Below are 12556 nucleotides of genomic sequence, written 5' to 3'. Positions count from 1 at the left end.
TTCTATTTTAAATTCCCAAAAACTGGACCCTTAACATGACGGTTTTTTCTTCCATATCTGAAAGGCTTGGCTTTTCTATAAGTCAGGATGGCCGAGCGGTCTAAGGCGCTGCGTTAAGGTCGCAGTCTCCCCTGGAGGCGTGGGTTTGAAATCCCACTTCTGACAATACAACTTTTATTAAACACACTGCAATGTCATTCCGACAGCGCTAGTGAAAAAACCCACTATGCCAAAACACGCCCCAAAATGTTAGACTCTTCAGATGACTGGCTTGGCATCCAATCTTGAAAGTTTTCTTATTTGTGTAGGTTAGGATGACCGAGCAGTCTCTCGTGAAGGCGTGGATTTAAATCCCACTTTTGAATACTCATATTTAAGTAAACTATGTAAGACAATACCGATTCCTCTGCTTACTTGAGTGAATGTTATAGAGAATGGAACTCCACTAAACTACTGCTGGGTACCTCCCAGGGTAGTTTTTCTGTATTTTCAGGTTAAAGCAAGAACAAGGGTTCTTCAGGACCTCTTTTTTACAGCACTGTTAATCATAAACCAATAACTACATGATGGAAATGGACAAGAAACAGTACTAATCTTTCTATTTTCTATTTCATATTTAAGTAAACTATGTAAGACAATACCGATTCCTCTGCTTACTTGAGTGAATGTTATAGAGAATGGAACTCCACTAAACTACTGCTGGGTACCTCCCAGGGTAGTTTTTCTGTATTTTCAGGTTAAAGCAAGAACAAGGGTTCTTCAGTACCTCTTTGTTACAGCACTGTTAATCATAAACCAATAACTACATGATGGAAATGGACAAGAAACAGTTCTAATCTTTCTATTTTAAATTCCCAAAAACTGGACCCTTAACATGACGGTTTTTTCTTCCATATCTGAAAGGCTTGGCTTTTCTATAAGTCAGGATGGCCGAGCGGTCTAAGGCGCTGCGTTAAGGTCGCAGTCTCCCCTGGAGGCGTGGGTTCAAATCCCACTTCTGACAATACAACTTTTCATAAACACACTGCAATGTCATTCCGACAGCGCTAGTGAAAAAACCCACTATGCCAAAACACGCCCCAAAATGTTAGACTCTTCAGATGACTGGCTTGGCATCCAATCTTGAAAGTTTTCTTATTTGTGTAGGATAGGATGACCGAGCAGTCTCTCGTGAAGGCGTGGATTTAAATCCCACTTTTGAATACTCATATTTAAGTAAACTATGTAAGACAATACCGATTCCTCTGCTTACTTGAGTGAATGTTATAGAGAATGGAACTCCACTAAACTACTGCTGGGTACCTCCCAGGGTAGTTTTTCTGTATTTTCAGGTTAAAGCAAGAACAAGGGTTCTTCAGGACCTCTTTTTTACAGCACTGTTAATCATAAACCAATAACTACATGATGGAAATGGACAAGAAACAGTACTAATCTTTCTATTTTCTATTTCATATTTAAGTAACTATGTAAGACAATACAGATTCCTCTGCTTACTTGAGTGAATGTTATAGAGAATGGAACTCCACTAAACTACTGCTGGGTACCTCCCAGGGTAGTTTTTCTGTATTTTCAGGTTAAAGCAAGAACAAGGGTTCTTCATGACCTCTTTGTTACAGCACTGTTAATCATAAACCAATAACTACATGATGGAAATGGACAAGAAACAGTTCTAATCTTTCTATTTTAAATTCCCAAGAACTGGACCCTTAACATGACGGTTTTTTCTTCCATATCTGAAAGGCTTGGCTTTTCTATAAGTCAGGATGGCCGAGCGGTCTAAGGCGCTGCGTTAAGGTCGCAGTCTCCCCTGGAGGCGTGGGTTCAAATCCCACTTCTGACAATACAACTTTTCTTAAACACACTGCAATGTCATTCCGACAGTGCTAGTGAAAAAACCCACTATGCCAAAACACGCCCCAAAATGTTAGACTCTTCAGATGACTGGCTTGGCATCCAATCTTGAAAGTTTTCTTATTTGTGTAGGATAGGATGACCGAGCAGTCTCTCGTGAAGGCGTGGATTTAAATCCCACTTTTGAATACTCATATTTAAGTAAACTATGTAAGACAATACCGATTCCTCTGCTTACTTGAGTGAATGTTATAGAGAATGGAACTCCACTAAACTACTGCTGGGTACCTCCCAGGGTAGTTTTTCTGTATTTTCAGGTTAAAGCAAGAACAAGGGTTCTTCAGGACCTCTTTTTTACAGCACTGTTAATTATAAACCAATAACTACATGATGGAAATGGAAAAGAAACAGTACTAATCTTTCTATTTTCTATTTCATATTTAAGTAACTATGTAAGACAATACAGATTCCTCTGCTTACTTGAGTGAATGTTATAGAGAATGGAACTCCACTAAACTACTGCTGGGTACCTCCCAGGGTAGTTTTTCTGTATTTTCAGGTTAAAGCAAGAACAAGGGTTCTTCAGTACCTCTTTGTTACAGCACTGTTAATCATAAACCAATAACTACATGATGGAAATGGACAAGAAACAGTTCTAATCTTTCTATTTTAAATTCCCAAAAACTGGACCCTTAACATGACGGTTTTTTCTTCCATATCTGAAAGGCTTGGCTTTTCTATAAGTCAGGATGGCCGAGCGGTCTAAGGCGCTGCGTTAAGGTCGCAGTCTCCCCTGGAGGCATGGGTTCAAATCCCACTTCTGACAATACAACTTTTCATAAACACACTGAAATGTCATTCCGACAGCGCTAGTGAAAAAACCCACTATGCCAAAACACGCCCCAAAATGTTAGACTCTTCAGATGACTGGCTTGGCATCCAATCTTGAAAGTTTTCTTATTTGTGTAGGATAGGATGACCGAGCAGTCTCTCGTGAAGGCGTGGATTTAAATCCCACTTTTGAATACTCATATTTAAGTAAACTATGTAAGACAATACCGATTCCTCTGCTTACTTGAGTGAATGTTATAGAGAATGGAACTCCACTAAACTACTGCTGGGTACCTCCCAGGGTAGTTTTTCTGTATTTTCAGGTTAAAGCAAGAACAAGGGTTCTTCAGGACCTCTTTTTTACAGCACTGTTAATCATAAACCAATAACTACATGATGGAAATGGACAAGAAACAGTACTAATCTTTCTATTTTCTATTTCATATTTAAGTAACTATGTAAGACAATACAGATTCCTCTGCTTACTTGAGTGAATGTTATAGAGAATGGAACTCCACTAAACTACTGCTGGGTACCTCCCAGGGTAGTTTTTCTGTATTTTCAGGTTAAAGCAAGAACAAGGGTTCTTCAGTACCTCTTTGTTACAGCACTGTTAATCATAAACCAATAACTACATGATGGAAATGGACAAGAAACAGTTCTAATCTTTCTATTTTAAATTCCCAAGAACTGGACCCTTAACATGACGGTTTTTTCTTCCATATCTGAAAGGCTTGGCTTTTCTATAAGTCAGGATGGCCGAGCGGTCTAAGGCGCTGCGTTAAGGTCGCAGTCTCCCCTGGAGGCGTGGGTTCAAATCCCACTTCTGGCAATACAACTTTTCTTAAACACACTGCAATGTCATTCCGACAGTGCTAGTGAAAAAACCCACTATGCCAAAACACGCCCCAAAATGTTAGACTCTTCAGATGACTGGCTTGGCATCCAATCTTGAAAGTTTTCTTATTTGTGTAGGATAGGATGACCGAGCAGTCTCTCGTGAAGGCGTGGATTTAAATCCCACTTTTGAATACTCATATTTAAGTAAACTATGTAAGACAATACCGATTCCTCTGCTTACTTGAGTGAATGTTATAGAGAATGGAACTCCACTAAACTACTGCTGGGTACCTCCCAGGGTAGTTTTTCTGTATTTTCAGGTTAAAGCAAGAACAAGGGTTCTTCAGGACCTCTTTTTTACAGCACTGTTAATTATAAACCAATAACTACATGATGGAAATGGAAAAGAAACAGTACTAATCTTTCTATTTTCTATTTCATATTTAAGTAACTATGTAAGACAATACAGATTCCTCTGCTTACTTGAGTGAATGTTATAGAGAATGGAACTCCACTAAACTACTGCTGGGTACCTCCCAGGGTAGTTTTTCTGTATTTTCAGGTTAAAGCAAGAACAAGGGTTCTTCAGGACCTCTTTGTTACAGCACTGTTAATCATAAACCAATAACTACATGATGGAAATGGACAAGAAACAGTTCTAATCTTTCTATTTTAAATTCCCAAAAACTGGACCCTTAACATGACGGTTTTTTCTTCCATATCTGAAAGGCTTGGCTTTTCTATAAGTCAGGATGGCCGAGCGGTCTAAGGCGCTGCGTTAAGGTCGCAGTCTCCCCTGGAGGCGTGGGTTCAAATCCCACTTCTGACAATACAACTTTTATTAAACACACTGCAATGTCATTCCGACAGCGCTAGTGAAAAAACCCACTATGCCAAAACACGCCCCAAAATGTTAGACTCTTCAGATGACTGGCTTGGCATCCAATCTTGAAAGTTTTCTTATTTGTGTAGGATAGGATGACCGAGCAGTCTCTCGTGAAGGCGTGGATTTAAATCCCACTTTTGAATACTCATATTTAAGTAAACTATGTAAGACAATACCGATTCCTCTGCTTACTTGAGTGAATGTAATAGAGAATGGAACTCCACTAAACTACTGCTGGGTACCTCCCAGGGTAGTTTTTCTGTATTTTCAGGTTAAAGCAAGAACAAGGGTTCTTCAGTACCTCTTTGTTACAGCACTGTTAATCATAAACCAATAACTACATGATGGAAATGGACAAGAAACAGTTCTAATCTTTCTATTTTAAATTCCCAAGAACTGGACCCTTAACATGACGGTTTTTTCTTCCATATCTGAAAGGCTTGGCTTTTCTATAAGTCAGGATGGCCGAGCGGTCTAATGCGCTGCGTTAAGGTCGCAGTCTCCCCTGGAGGCGTGGGTTCAAATCCCACTTCTGACAATACAACTTTTCTTAAACACACTGCAATGTCATTCCGACAGTGCTAGTGAAAAAACCCACTATGTCAAAACACGCCCCAAAATGTTAGACTCTTCAGATGACTGGCTTGGCATCCAATCTTGAAAGTTTTCTTATTTGTGTAGGATAGGATGACCGAGCAGTCTCTCGTGAAGGCGTGGATTTAAATCCCACTTTTGAATACTCATATTTAAGTAAACTATGTAAGACAATACCGATTCCTCTGCTTACTTGAGTGAATGTTATAGAGAATGGAACTCCACTAAACTACTGCTGGGTACCTCCCAGGGTAGTTTTTCTGTATTTTCAGGTTAAAGCAAGAACAAGGGTTCTTCAGTACCTCTTTGTTACAGCACTGTTAATCATAAACCAATAACTACATGATGGAAATGGACAAGAAACAGTTCTAATCTTTCTATTTTAAATTCCCAAAAACTGGACCCTTAACATGACGGTTTTTTCTTCCATATCTGAAAGGCTTGGCTTTTCTATAAGTCAGGATGGCCGAGCGGTCTAAGGCGCTGCGTTAAGGTCGCAGTCTCCCCTGGAGGCGTGGGTTCAAATCCCACTTCTGACAATACAACTTTTCTTAAACACACTGCAATGTCATTCCGACAGTGCTAGTGAAAAAACCCACTATGCCAAAACACGCCCCAAAATGTTAGACTCTTCAGATGACTGGCTTGGCATCCAATCTTGAAAGTTTTCTTATTTGTGTAGGATAGGATGACCGAGCAGTCTCTCGTGAAGGCGTGGATTTAAATCCCACTTTTGAATACTCATATTTAAGTAAACTATGTAAGACAATACCGATTCCTCTGCTTACTTGAGTGAATGTTATAGAGAATGGAACTCCACTAAACTACTGCTGGGTACCTCCCAGGGTAGTTTTTCTGTATTTTCAGGTTAAAGCAAGAACAAGGGTTCTTCAGGACCTCTTTTTTACAGCACTGTTAATCATAAACCAATAACTACATGATGGAAATGGACAAGAAACAGTACTAATCTTTCTATTTTCTATTTCATATTTAAGTAACTATGTAAGACAATACAGATTCCTCTGCTTACTTGAGTGAATGTTATAGAGAATGGAACTCCACTAAACTACTGCTGGGTACCTCCCAGGGTAGTTTTTCTGTATTTTCAGGTTAAAGCAAGAACAAGGGTTCTTCAGTACCTCTTTGTTACAGCACTGTTAATCATAAACCAATAACTACATGATGGAAATGGACAAGAAACAGTTCTAATCTTTCTATTTTAAATTCCCAAAAACTGGACCCTTAACATGACGGTTTTTTCTTCCATATCTGAAAGGCTTGGCTTTTCTATAAGTCAGGATGGCCGAGCGGTCTAAGGCGCTGCGTTAAGGTCGCAGTCTCCCCTGGAGGCGTGGGTTCAAATCCCACTTCTGACAATACAACTTTTCATAAACACACTGCAATGTCATTCCGACAGCGCTAGTGAAAAAACACGCCCCAAAATGTTAGACTCTTCAGATAACTGGCTTGGCATCCAATCTTGAAAGTTTTCTTATTTGTGTAGGATAGGATGACCGAGCAGTCTCTCGTGAAGGCGTGGATTTAAATCCCACTTTTGAATACTCATATTTAAGTAAACTATGTAAGACAATACCGATTCCTCTGCTTACTTGAGTAAATGTTATAGAGAATGGAACTCCACTAAACTACTGCTGGGTACCTCCCAGGGTAGTTTTTCTGTATTTTCAGGTTAAAGCAAGAACAAGGGTTCTTCAGGACCTCTTTGTTACAGCACTGTTAATCATAAACCAATAACTACATGATGGAAATGGACAAGAAACAGTTCTAATCTTTCTATTTTAAATTCCCAAAAACTGGACCCTTAACATGACGGTTTTTTCTTCCATATCTGAAAGGCTTGGCTTTTCTATAAGTCAGGATGGCCGAGCGGTCTAAGGCGCTGCGTTAAGGTCGCAGTCTCCCCTGGAGGCGTGGGTTCAAATCCCACTTCTGACAACTTTTATTAAACACACTGCAATGTCATTCCGACAGCGCTAGTGAAAAAACCCACTATGCCAAAACACGCCCCAAAATGTTAGACTCTTCAGATGACTGGCTTGGCATCCAATCTTGAAAGTTTTCTTATTTGTGTAGGATAGGATGACCGAGCAGTCTCTCGTGAAGGCGTGGATTTAAATCCCACTTTTGAATACTCATATTTAAGTAAACTATGTAAGACAATACCGATTCCTCTGCTTACTTGAGTGAATGTTATAGAGAATGGAACTCCACTAAACTACTGCTGGGTACCTCCCAGGGTAGTTTTTCTGTATTTTCAGGTTAAAGCAAGAACAAGGGTTCTTCAGGACCTCTTTTTTACAGCACTGTTAATCATAAACCAATAACTACATGATGGAAATGGACAAGAAACAGTACTAATCTTTCTATTTTAAATTCCTAAAAACTGGACCCTTAACATTACGGTTTTTTCTTCCATTTCTGAAAGGCTTGGCTTTTCTATAAGTCAGGATGGCCGAGCGGTCTAAGGCGCTGCGTTCAGGTCGCAGTCTCCCCTGGAGGCGTGGGTTCAAATCCCACTTCTGACAATACAATTTTTATTAAACACACTGCAATGTCATTCCGACAGCGCTAGTGAAAAAACCCACTATGCCGAAACACGCCCCAAAATGTTAGACTCTTCAGATGACTGGCTTGGCATCCAATCTTGAAAGTTTTCTTATTTGTGTAGGATAGGATGACCGAGCAGTCTCTCGTGAAGGCGTGGATTTAAATCCCACTTTTGAATACTCATATTTAAGTAAACTATGTAAGACAATACCGATTCCTCTGCTTACTTGAGTGAATGTTATAGAGAATGGAACTCCACTAAACTACTGCTGGGTACCTCCCAGGGTAGTTTTTCTGTATTTTCAGGTTAAAGCAAGAACAAGGGTTCTTCAGGACCTCTTTTTTACAGCACTGTTAATCATAAACCAATAACTACATGATGGAAATGGACAAGAAACAGTACTAATCTTTCTATTTTCTATTTCATATTTAAGTAACTATGTAAGACAATACAGATTCCTCTGCTTACTTGAGTGAATGTTATAGAGAATGGAACTCCACTAAACTACTGCTGGGTACCTCCCAGGGTAGTTTTTCTGTATTTTCAGGTTAAAGCAAGAACAAGGGTTCTTCAGGACCTCTTTGTTACAGCACTGTTAATCATAAACCAATAACTACATGATGGAAATGGACAAGAAACAGTTCTAATCTTTCTATTTTAAATTCCCAAAAACTGGACCCTTAACATGACGGTTTTTTCTTCCATATCTGAAAGGCTTGGCTTTTCTATAAGTCAGGATGGCCGAGCGGTCTAAGGCGCTGCGTTAAGGTCGCAGTCTCCCCTGGAGGCGTGGGTTCAAATCCCACTTCTGACAATACAACTTTTCATAAACACACTGCAATGTCATTCCGACAGCGCTAGTGAAAAAACACGCCCCAAAATGTTAGACTCTTCAGATAACTGGCTTGGCATCCAATCTTGAAAGTTTTCTTATTTGTGTAGGATAGGATGACCGAGCAGTCTCTCGTGAAGGCGTGGATTTAAATCCCACTTTTGAATACTCATATTTAAGTAAACTATGTAAGACAATACCGATTCCTCTGCTTACTTGAGTGAATGTTATAGAGAATGGAACTCCACTAAACTACTGCTGGGTACCTCCCAGGGTAGTTTTTCTGTATTTTCAGGTTAAAGCAAGAACAAGGGTTCTTCAGGACCTCTTTTTTACAGCACTGTTAATCATAAACCAATAACTACATGATGGAAATGGACAAGAAACAGTACTAATCTTTCTATTTTAAATTCCTAAAAACTGGACCCTTAACATTACGGTTTTTTCTTCCATTTCTGAAAGGCTTGGCTTTTCTATAAGTCAGGATGGCCGAGCGGTCTAAGGCGCTGCGTTCAGGTCGCAGTCTCCCCTGGAGGCGTGGGTTCAAATCCCACTTCTGACAATACAATTTTTATTAAACACACTGCAATGTCATTCCGACAGCGCTAGTGAAAAAACCCACTATGCCGAAACACGCCCCAAAATGTTAGACTCTTCAGATGACTGGCTTGGCATCCAATCTTGAAAGTTTTCTTATTTGTGTAGGATAGGATGACCGAGCAGTCTCTCGTGAAGGCGTGGATTTAAATCCCACTTTTGAATACTCATATTTAAGTAAACTATGTAAGACAATACCGATTCCTCTGCTTACTTGAGTGAATGTTATAGAGAATGGAACTCCACTAAACTACTGCTGGGTACCTCCCAGGGTAGTTTTTCTGTATTTTCAGGTTAAAGCAAGAACAAGGGTTCTTCAGGACCTCTTTTTTACAGCACTGTTAATCATAAACCAATAACTACATGATGGAAATGGACAAGAAACAGTACTAATCTTTCTATTTTCTATTTCATATTTAAGTAACTATGTAAGACAATACAGATTCCTCTGCTTACTTGAGTGAATGTTATAGAGAATGGAACTCCACTAAACTACTGCTGGGTACCTCCCAGGGTAGTTTTTCTGTATTTTCAGGTTAAAGCAAGAACAAGGGTTCTTCAGGACCTCTTTGTTACAGCACTGTTAATCATAAACCAATAACTACATGATGGAAATGGACAAGAAACAGTTCTAATCTTTCTATTTTAAATTCCCAAAAACTGGACCCTTAACATGACGGTTTTTTCTTCCATATCTGAAAGGCTTGGCTTTTCTATAAGTCAGGATGGCCGAGCGGTCTAAGGCGCTGCGTTAAGGTCGCAGTCTCCCCTGGAGGCGTGGGTTCAAATCCCACTTCTGACAATACAACTTTTCATAAACACACTGCAATGTCATTCCGACAGCGCTAGTGAAAAAACACGCCCCAAAATGTTAGACTCTTCAGATAACTGGCTTGGCATCCAATCTTGAAAGTTTTCTTATTTGTGTAGGATAGGATGACCGAGCAGTCTCTCGTGAAGGCGTGGATTTAAATCCCACTTTTGAATACTCATATTTAAGTAAACTATGTAAGACAATACCGATTCCTCTGCTTACTTGAGTGAATGTTATAGAGAATGGAACTCCACTAAACTACTGCTGGGTACCTCCCAGGGTAGTTTTTCTGTATTTTCAGGTTAAAGCAAGAACAAAGGTTCTTCAGGACCTCTTTTTTACAGCACTGTTAATTATAAACCAATAACTACATGATGGAAATGGAAAAGAAACAGTACTAATCTTTCTATTTTCTATTTCATATTTAAGTAACTATGTAAGACAATACAGATTCCTCTGCTTACTTGAGTGAATGTTATAGAGAATGGAACTCCACTAAACTACTGCTGGGTACCTCCCAGGGTAGTTTTTCTGTATTTTCAGGTTAAAGCAAGAACAAGGGTTCTTCAGGACCTCTTTGTTACAGCACTGTTAATCATAAACCAATAACTACATGATGGAAATGGACAAGAAACAGTTCTAATCTTTCTATTTTAAATTCCCAAAAACTGGACCCTTAACATGACGGTTTTTTCTTCCATATCTGAAAGGCTTGGCTTTTCTATAAGTCAGGATGGCTGAGCGGTCTAAGGCGCTGCGTTCAGGTCGCAGTCTCCCCTGGAGGCGTGGGTTCAAATCCCACTTCTGACAATACAACTTTTCTTAAACACACTGCAATGTCATTCCGACAGTGCTAGTGAAAAAACCCACTATGCCAAAACACGCCCCAAAATGTTAGACTCTTCAGATGACTGGCTTGGCATCCAATCTTGAAAGTTTTCTTATTTGTGTAGGATAGGATGACCGAGCAGTCTCTCGTGAAGGCGTGGATTTAAATCCCACTTTTGAATACTCATATTTAAGTAAACTATGTAAGACAATACCGATTCCTCTGCTTACTTGAGTGAATGTTATAGAGAATGGAACTCCACTAAACTACTGCTGGGTACCTCCCAGGGTAGTTTTTCTGTATTTTCAGGTTAAAGCAAGAACAAGGGTTCTTCAGGACCTCTTTTTTACAGCACTGTTAATCATAAACCAATAACTACATGATGGAAATGGACAAGAAACAGTACTAATCTTTCTATTTTCTATTTCATATTTAAGTAACTATGTAAGACAATACAGATTCCTCTGCTTACTTGAGTGAATGTTATAGAGAATGGAACTCCACTAAACTACTGCTGGGTACCTCCCAGGGTAGTTTTTCTGTATTTTCAGGTTAAAGCAAGAACAAGGGTTCTTCAGTACCTCTTTGTTACAGCACTGTTAATCATAAACCAATAACTACATGATGGAAATGGACAAGAAACAGTTCTAATCTTTCTATTTTAAATTCCCAAAAACTGGACCCTTAACATGACGGTTTTTTCTTCCATATCTGAAAGGCTTGGCTTTTCTATAAGTCAGGATGGCCGAGCGGTCTAAGGCGCTGCGTTAAGGTCGCAGTCTCCCCTGGAGGCGTGGGTTCAAATCCCACTTCTGACAATACAACTTTTCATAAACACACTGCAATGTCATTCCGACAGCGCTAGTGAAAAAACACGCCCCAAAATGTTAGACTCTTCAGATAACTGGCTTGGCATCCAATCTTGAAAGTTTTCTTATTTGTGTAGGATAGGATGACCGAGCAGTCTCTCGTGAAGGCGTGGATTTAAATCCCACTTTTGAATACTCATATTTAAGTAAACTATGTAAGACAATACCGATTCCTCTGCTTACTTGAGTGAATGTTATAGAGAATGGAACTCCACTAAACTACTGCTGGGTACCTCCCAGGGTAGTTTTTCTGTATTTTCAGGTTAAAGCAAGAACAAAGGTTCTTCAGGACCTCTTTTTTACAGCACTGTTAATTATAAACCAATAACTACATGATGGAAATGGAAAAGAAACAGTACTAATCTTTCTATTTTCTATTTCATATTTAAGTAACTATGTAAGACAATACAGATTCCTCTGCTTACTTGAGTGAATGTTATAGAGAATGGAACTCCACTAAACTACTGCTGGGTACCTCCCAGGGTAGTTTTTCTGTATTTTCAGGTTAAAGCAAGAACAAGGGTTCTTCAGGACCTCTTTGTTACAGCACTGTTAATCATAAACCAATAACTACATGATGGAAATGGACAAGAAACAGTTCTAATCTTTCTATTTTAAATTCCCAAAAACTGGACCCTTAACATGACGGTTTTTTCTTCCATATCTGAAAGGCTTGGCTTTTCTATAAGTCAGGATGGCCGAGCGGTCTAAGGCGCTGCGTTAAGGTCGCAGTCTCCCCTGGAGGCGTGGGTTTGAAATCCCACTTCTGACAATACAACTTTTATTAAACACACTGCAATGTCATTCCGACAGCGCTAGTGAAAAAACCCACTATGCCAAAACACGCCCCAAAATGTTAGACTCTTCAGATGACTGGCTTGGCATCCAATCTTGAAAGTTTTCTTATTTGTGTAGGTTAGGATGACCGAGCAGTCTCTCGTGAAGGCGTGGATTTAAATCCCACTTTTGAATACTCATATTTAAGTAAACTATGTAAGACAATACCGATTCCTCTGCTTACTTGAGTGAATGTTATAGAGAATG

The 12556-nt window shown here is 39.5% G+C and overlaps 14 non-coding genes across 14 annotated transcripts; all 14 read left to right on the top strand.

The window, feature by feature from the left end:
* Positions 1–920: 920 nt before the first annotated feature.
* On the top strand, positions 921–1003 carry TRNAL-AAG (transfer RNA leucine (anticodon AAG)). Its single transcript has one exon. It is a non-coding gene; the product is annotated as a tRNA-Leu (tRNA).
* Positions 1004–1757: 754 nt separating this feature from the next.
* Positions 1758–1840, top strand: TRNAL-AAG (transfer RNA leucine (anticodon AAG)). The gene has a single exon. It is a non-coding gene; the product is annotated as a tRNA-Leu (tRNA).
* A 754-nt stretch (positions 1841–2594) lies between these two features.
* Positions 2595–2677, top strand: TRNAL-AAG (transfer RNA leucine (anticodon AAG)). Its single transcript has one exon. It is a non-coding gene; the product is annotated as a tRNA-Leu (tRNA).
* Positions 2678–3431: 754 nt separating this feature from the next.
* TRNAL-AAG (transfer RNA leucine (anticodon AAG)) lies at positions 3432–3514 on the top strand. Its single transcript has one exon. It is a non-coding gene; the product is annotated as a tRNA-Leu (tRNA).
* Positions 3515–4268: 754 nt separating this feature from the next.
* On the top strand, positions 4269–4351 carry TRNAL-AAG (transfer RNA leucine (anticodon AAG)). The gene has a single exon. It is a non-coding gene; the product is annotated as a tRNA-Leu (tRNA).
* Positions 4352–5458: 1107 nt separating this feature from the next.
* Positions 5459–5541, top strand: TRNAL-AAG (transfer RNA leucine (anticodon AAG)). The gene has a single exon. It is a non-coding gene; the product is annotated as a tRNA-Leu (tRNA).
* Positions 5542–6295: 754 nt separating this feature from the next.
* Positions 6296–6378, top strand: TRNAL-AAG (transfer RNA leucine (anticodon AAG)). Its single transcript has one exon. It is a non-coding gene; the product is annotated as a tRNA-Leu (tRNA).
* Positions 6379–6875: 497 nt separating this feature from the next.
* On the top strand, positions 6876–6958 carry TRNAL-AAG (transfer RNA leucine (anticodon AAG)). The gene has a single exon. It is a non-coding gene; the product is annotated as a tRNA-Leu (tRNA).
* A 507-nt stretch (positions 6959–7465) lies between these two features.
* TRNAL-CAG (transfer RNA leucine (anticodon CAG)) lies at positions 7466–7548 on the top strand. Its single transcript has one exon. It is a non-coding gene; the product is annotated as a tRNA-Leu (tRNA).
* A 754-nt stretch (positions 7549–8302) lies between these two features.
* Positions 8303–8385, top strand: TRNAL-AAG (transfer RNA leucine (anticodon AAG)). Its single transcript has one exon. It is a non-coding gene; the product is annotated as a tRNA-Leu (tRNA).
* A 497-nt stretch (positions 8386–8882) lies between these two features.
* Positions 8883–8965, top strand: TRNAL-CAG (transfer RNA leucine (anticodon CAG)). Its single transcript has one exon. It is a non-coding gene; the product is annotated as a tRNA-Leu (tRNA).
* Positions 8966–9719: 754 nt separating this feature from the next.
* Positions 9720–9802, top strand: TRNAL-AAG (transfer RNA leucine (anticodon AAG)). Its single transcript has one exon. It is a non-coding gene; the product is annotated as a tRNA-Leu (tRNA).
* Positions 9803–10541: 739 nt separating this feature from the next.
* Positions 10542–10624, top strand: TRNAL-CAG (transfer RNA leucine (anticodon CAG)). Its single transcript has one exon. It is a non-coding gene; the product is annotated as a tRNA-Leu (tRNA).
* A 754-nt stretch (positions 10625–11378) lies between these two features.
* TRNAL-AAG (transfer RNA leucine (anticodon AAG)) lies at positions 11379–11461 on the top strand. The gene has a single exon. It is a non-coding gene; the product is annotated as a tRNA-Leu (tRNA).
* The last annotated feature ends 1095 nt before the right edge of the window (positions 11462–12556 follow it).

The sequence above is a fragment of the Rhinoderma darwinii genome, chromosome 3 (genome assembly GCF_050947455.1).
Source record: "Rhinoderma darwinii isolate aRhiDar2 chromosome 3, aRhiDar2.hap1, whole genome shotgun sequence".
In the NCBI taxonomy this organism is placed as follows: domain Eukaryota; kingdom Metazoa; phylum Chordata; class Amphibia; order Anura; family Rhinodermatidae; genus Rhinoderma; species Rhinoderma darwinii.
The sequence above is the reverse complement of the archived record's forward strand: the minus strand, read 5'-3'. Positions and strand labels throughout refer to the sequence as shown.